Raw genomic sequence first — 7,072 nt, forward strand, 5'->3', positions numbered from 1 at the left:
GAAGCAGCCGGCTGGCCGGCTTCTCTTCTTACTCTGCTACAATCTAAGAAAGCTTGAGTACTTGCCCTCCTAGACGTCCAATTCCTTACCCGGCCACAGACTGCAGAGCAGCTGTCCGGCTGGGAAAGGCGGCGACCAAAGGAGGGCGGCAAAGGAAAACTGCCCAACGATAAAAAGCAAGTAGAAATGGAAGCCAAGCACATGCATAATTATATTTACACAAAAGGCCTTCGAGAGGGCGGCATTTGACAAAGTTTGAATACACCCCCAGTGGGTGGAATTGCGCAAAGTTAATAAAAGCTGTTCAAAGAGTGATAAGCAGGGAAGTAAAAAAGGCGAGTCAAGCCAAGGGAGCAACTGGGGCGTCGGGCAGATCGGTGGAGACGGTGTTGTCGGCTGGAGGAGTGGCCGGCTGGCGAGTCTCGGCCTGATCGTCACCTCCAGCAGGCGGTGCATTTGCACACGCCTCGTTGCTGGAGGCACGATCAGGCTGAAGCTGGCCGGCTGCTTCACCATCCGGTACAACGTCTTCGCCGTCTTCCTCCTCCTCTTTGCCCTCGTCGCTGGAGTCGATCTCCTCCACCGAATCTTCACCGTCGCCCGGGTTCAGCCTGAACCATTCCTCTGGCAGCGCGACGCCGTCTTTGTTGACCTCGGCAGCAAAGGCGCTGGTGTCGGTGAAGTCGGTGATCGCCGAGGCGCGCTGGATGATAGCCGGCCGCACCGCCTCTAGCTCCTCGTCAGCCTCCTGCCGCCAGGTGCGCAGCTGGTCCAAGTTCAGCCCAGGATACCAAGCCCGGACAAACTCCAGCGCCCGTCGCGCGCCGGACCAAGCTGACGAAGCCTTCCAGGCCTCGAGGCGGCCGACTGCTACCTCCAGCCAGTCGGCAGTACGGCTGGGGGTGCGGGGAATCACCTCGCTGGGCCAGAGGGTGGCTGGTACCTGCGCTCCAGCACGCTGAAGCCAGCGGAGCATGCAATAGGCCGGCTGGAGGTGGGCTTGGATCGCTACAAGCTGCTCCTCAAGCGACCGGTTGGCGTCCAGTGCGACCTCAACCCCAGCTTGCCGCCGGGCCTCACGGTGAGCTTTCATGGCTTGGTTGGCGGTGACGGAGTAGTCGGGGAAGTATTCTTCACAAAGAAGAAAGAAACAGAACAAGTCAGAAGATAAACCGGATTACAAAGGTAAGCAAAGAAGTGAAGAAGAAGGCAGCCTACCGTCAATCAAGTCCTCGACCCGGCCGTAGCCTTCGCTCAGAGCCTGCCTTGCCTCGGCCCAGCTCGCCGCCTCGGTCTCATACTCGGCTTTGAGGGCGGCCTCGCTGTCCTGCGCCGCCTTCAGGGCCGCCTTGTGGCTCGCCTCCTGGTCCGCCAGTTTCTTGGCCAGATGATCACGCTCCTGAACCAAGGCATTGAACTCGCCCTCCCTGGTGCGAAGGGCGGTCTGGGCCACGCCGAGCTGCTGCCTTAAGTCGGCATTGGCTCCTGCCAATATGAAGAAGAAGAAATTAAGAAAGAAGTCGGCAAGAAAGATCCGACCCGACTGCTCAGCAGTCGGCCCGAATCTCGGGGACTACACCCAGTGGGGGCGCTGACGCGCCCCCACATGAGATAAAAAGACAAAGCACTCACACCGGCTCTCCGACAGATCGGCGGCCTTCTGGTTCATCTCCCGGGCCTGGGAGTTGAAGGTAGCGGCGTGGAGGTTGTGATAATCCTGCAAACAGGACGAAGGTGCGAGAAAGAACAAGTCATTAAACCAAAGTCTTCTAAGAAGTTCCAAGCTGCCTGCTCAGCAGCCGCCTTGGAACTCGGGGAATACACCCAGTGGATGCGCTGACGTGCCCCCACGGAAGAAATCAAGAGCAAGAAAACTCATCCGAATGACCCACCGCGTCGTGAGAAACTCTTGGGTGCACTGCTTCAGCGCGGTAGCCTGAGCCTGAAGCCGGCTATGGACATCCTGCGCCGCTAGATTCAGCGCGGCTGTCCCGCCGCCCGGCGTCCACCCTGGCAAGCTGACGCTGGCCGTCTCCAGGTCGTGCGACAATGAGCTAGAGCCGGCAGCCCTCTGCGGGTCCGGCTTTGAAGCCGCCCTCCCCGCACGCTGACGAATCAGCGACAAGACCACAGGAAACCTCAGGCTGGCCGCCTTGGCCCGTTCCGGCCGACGGAGGCGGCACCGCTTCTCCCTCCGGGACGACTACGTCGCCCCCCTCCCTCTCCATCGCCGGCGGGTCACGGTCGGTTTCCTCCAGCGGGGGCACCTGGATTTCAGGGGCCACGGTGCGGAGGGGGGTGACGAGTTGCGGAGGATGGCTACACATGGCATCCGCATCCCTCTCTGCGGCCTCGGCCTCCGCCTGGGCCTTGGCTGCTGCGTCGGCCTGCGGCTCGGCCGACTTCGCCGTCGTCTCCTGAGCCGCCTCGGTGGCGGCTGCCCTCCGCTTCTCCGCCTCCCGCTCCTCCCGCGCCTCCCGCGTGTTCCGGTCCGTCGCCGCTTGGAGCTCGGCACAAGGGTCTACGCGGCGGGAACTCGCAGATCCTCCGGCCCCGCCGACTATGGAGGCGGCGGTAGTCCGCTCAAGAGAGAGCGGAGCCCTGGTTGATAAAACAAGAAAGACTTATAAGAGCAACGACTGAAGGAAAGAAAGAAAGGCGTGCGAGAATCAATACTTACGCCGAAACCGCCTACGGCTGCTTCACCACCTTGCGGAAGCAAGCCACCTTCACGGCCGCCTCGTCTCGCTTGGTTGCCGTCGTGGAACCCTTGGGCTTCTTCGGTCGCCCGCCGAAGAGGGTCGGCGCCGCCCGGAGTTTCTGCGCGCCGCCCCGCGCATCCGGCCCACCGGAAGGGCCGGCGCCTTGATGGTCGGATGACGGCTGGCGGCGCGGAATAGGATCGGCCTCGTCATCGTCAGGCCAGTCATCAAAGCCGGCGGTGAACCCGGAGCCGCCTGTCTCGCCGCCTCCCACTATAGCGTCGTCGTCAAGGGCGGCCGCCCCCAAGTTGAGGTCATCAAGGTCGTCCACCATGCGGTCAGGGGCAAACTCGCGTTCCGCCCCGCGGTCCCGGTCGAAGGATGAAGGAGGGGGTTCTGATTAAAAAGCAAGCCGACTGGTCAGAAGCCGGCCAGAGAGAACTCGGCAATAGAAAAGAAGACAAGAAAGAAATCTTACCACAGGCGGAGGGTTGGCACGAGAATACGGCTCCTTGCCATACTGCCACTCCTCGGTGAACTTGCAGTTGGCGATGTAGTTCACCATGTAAGATACATCATCGTGCGGCATCTCCCTGGTGCTCAGCTGGCTTGGGTCGAAGCGGCTGCTCATATGGCAGATCAGATGAGGTTGGCCTTGGAGCGGGAGTACCGGCGCTCGACGAAGGCGGCTATCAAGTCGGACCCAGTCAGACGCTCTGACTGGATCAGCACCCAAAGCCGGGCGACGACGCCAGCTCCAGCCGGTGTCAGCGACCTCGCCTGGAAGGACCACGAGGGCTGCCTCACAGGTGGCGGGCCGGCTATGTAAGCCGGCAAGTTGACATAGTCACCGTGCGGGGCGACGTTCTTCACGTAAAAATAGGACTTCTGCCAGAGCTTCACTGACTGGATCAGCGCGATAGGCGGGAACGGGTTGTCGGCGGCGGATCTCCGGATGGCGATGAAGGCGCCGCATGGAGCCGGCACGCCTGCGACAACGGTGCCGAGCTTGGACTGGAAGAACTCCCCCCAGAGTTCGATGGTGGGGAGGGCGCCGAGGAAACCTTCACACAAAGTGACGAAGGCCGACAGCACCACCACCGTGTTGGAGGTGAGCAGGTGCAGATGAAGATGGTAGAAATCAAGAAACGAGCGGAAGAAGCCGCTCGCGGGAAACCGACGCCGCACAGGCAGTGGGAGTAGAAGATCACTCACTCGCCCTCCTCCAGCGCCGGCGAAACCTCCCTCGCCAGCGCGAGGCGGACCCGCATGAGATCTTCGCCCGGCCACCGCCGCGTCTTGCGGAGGAAGTCGATGTGGTCGTCGCGGACGTTGGAGCCGTCCTAGGAGCTCGACGTCGGAGCCATGGCGATGCAAGGGCGATGGAGAGCGTGGCAACGAGGAACGCGTGGTGCGGTGGCGGCAAGATTGCGGCACGCTAAGAAGAGTGGCGGAACGATGGCGCCGCGGAGAGCTACTGGGGCAATGGAGAGGAAGGAGAAGGTGGTGGCGGAGCGAGGGCGAGCGCGCGAACGACTACCGCTCCCCCTCCCCACCCCTACTTATAGCCTCGTGCGGCGAAGCCGAGGAGGCGAGGCACAGGGGGCGTGAGATTAACTGCGCCCACTCCCCCACGTCCCACGATTATCGCGCCTTTATGACGTATGGGAACCGCCGTCGGAAGACATGCGGTTGGTTCGGGCCGCAGGAGATCCACGCATGGGCCGAGGCGTGGAAGTGGCGGGCCCCGGCCTGCGGCGGCGTCCCGTCACGCGCGTAGGCTAGCAGGCTCATCCAGCCGGATGGTGCCACGTAGCGCGCAGGCGGCGGGTGGCCAGCCCGCCGCTTGGCTAGCGCGCCAGCTGGTTCCCGCCTTCAGATTTCAAGGAGACTTCGTCGAGAAGGCACGCATAAGAGAAGCCGGCTCCCAGTTGCCGGCTCTTCGGGATAGGAAGCTAGCCGAGCTTCTCGATTCCCCCTTCAGCCACGAAGCCCAACCAGCTTTGGGGACTACTCTCGGAGTAAATGACCACGGGTAGCCTAACCGGCTCCCTTTGGCCCTTAGAAAAAACAACGGGCCAACCAAGCCTTGAAGCATCCAAGACACGGGGCCGCCTTCCTTCGGCCAGCTATCTCACAGGCCGGCTATCGGAAGGCGGCCCGGCCCTAAACTCTCTTGGGGGACGCCACGATAGGGCCGACTCCAAGAGGCCGGCCACGGAAAGACCGACTCCCAGAAGCCGGCCCAAGAGAACCGACTCCAAGAGGCCGGCCCCAGGCAGGCGGCCAGGGGCCGTGCCCTAAAAGTCTGCACCCCCCATAACGATGATGGGACGGGGCGTGGAAACAGTGGACCCTGCCACCCCCGAGTCCTAGAGCACGCATGGCTATAGTACGCCGTACAGGACAGCCATCACCCGTCCGGCGTGGCACTGTTGCCATGCTGCACGTGACGCCCTCCACGACGGGCTGCTAGTACGGCCCGTAGGCAGCGGGCCCCTTCAGCCACAGAGACGAGGGAAGGCGGCCTGGCCTCCCCCAGCTGGCCTGAGGCATGGCCGGCTTCCTATAGCCGGCTTGCTCCCCTCCTCGGGGCGCGTGCACCATTAAGGAGACAAGATGAGGTAAGGCTACAGTGAGAGTCCGCAAGGCGGCGGCACTGTAGCCATGCTTACCTCGACAAAGCCCTCATCATCAGAGGCGAGGCAACAGTAACCAGCCCCCGACAAGACCCCCAAGCGGTGGGGCCGGCCTGTCGACCAATGAGCCGGCAGCCGGCGGGACCCACCAGTCGGCGGTCCCCAACAGTCGGCGGAGAAGCCGGCGGTCATAGACACTGACGGCTAGGGCCCACGCCCAACCGGATTACCATTGTACCCCCGGGGGGTAGGCCTATATAAACCCCCCGGGACACCCATGCAAAGGGTTGATCTCACATAGTTCTAGACACCTCTAAAGGGAGAGGAGAGAGCTAGCCTTGCCCTTCTTCCTCCTTCCACCGAACAGCTCAAGGAGCCTCTTGTAGCTTCTTGTTGATCTAGTGATCATGCGGAGACCCCGCAGAGCAGGAGTAGGGTTATTATCTCCACGGAGAGCTCCCAACCTGGGTAAGATCCACCGGCGTGCATGTCTTCGCCTCATCCCGTTTCCAGGCACCGGCGATGTCTTACTGGCTCCCACACAGATAAGCCATCCGTTGGCATATGTCGCACCTACCACCAGACAGGAGGGCTGATCTGGAGTCTGTTCGGGGCTCCGGAGAGGAGGATTTGTCGCCGTCGTCATCATCAACCATCCTCCATCACCAATTTCATGATGCTCACCGTCGTGCGTGAGTAATTGCATTGTAGGCTTGCTGGACGGTGATGGGTTGGATGAGATTTATCATGTAATCAAGTTAGTTTTGTTTGGGTTTGATCCCTAGTATCCACTATGTTCTGAGATTGATGTCGCTATGACTTTGCTATGCTTAATGCTTGTCACTAGGGCCCGAGTGCCATGATTTCAGATCTGAACCTATTATGTTTTCATGAATATATGTGTGTTCTTGATCCTATCTTGCAAGTTTATAGTCACCTATTATGTGTTATGATCCGACAACCCCGAAGTGACAATAATCGGGATACCTCCCGGTGATGACCGTAGTTTGAGGAGTTCATGTATTTACTATGTGCTAATGCTTTGTTCCGGTTCTCTATTAAAATGAGGCCTTAATATCCCTTAGTTTCCACTAGGACCCCGCTGCCACGGGAGGGTAGGACAAAAGATGTCATGCAAGTTCTTTTCCATAAGCATGTATGACTAATTATGGAATCCATGCCTACATTACATTGATGAACTGGAGCTAGTTCTGTGTCACCCTATGTTATAGCTATTACATGAGGAATCGCATCCGGCATAATTATCCATCACTGATCCATTGCCTATGAGCTTTTCACATACTCTTCTTCGCTTATTTACTTTTCCGTTGCTACTGTTACAACTACTACAAAAACCCAAAAACTATTATCTTTACTTTTGCCACCATTACCTTTATTATCATACTACTTTGCTACTAAATACTTTGCTGCAGATACTAAGTTATCCAGGTGTGGTTGAATTTACAACTCAACTGCTAATACTCAAGAATACTCTTTGGCTCCCCTTGTGTCGAATCAATAAATTTGGGTTGAATAATTTACCTTCGAAAGCTGTTGCGATCCCCTACACTTGTGGGTTATCAGGTACCCGTAATCAGTTGAGCCGGCGTCGGGGCCCCAGCCTGCATCGTCGATGTAGAGCTTGCCGCGGTGACTCTTGGTCATCCGGCCCAGAGCGTATCCCTTGAGCCCTTCGAAGCTGCCCTTCAAGAACTCAAATTCATCGTGCAC

The sequence above is a fragment of the Triticum dicoccoides genome, chromosome 1B (assembly GCF_002162155.2).
Source record: "Triticum dicoccoides isolate Atlit2015 ecotype Zavitan chromosome 1B, WEW_v2.0, whole genome shotgun sequence".
In the NCBI taxonomy this organism is placed as follows: domain Eukaryota; kingdom Viridiplantae; phylum Streptophyta; class Magnoliopsida; order Poales; family Poaceae; genus Triticum; species Triticum dicoccoides.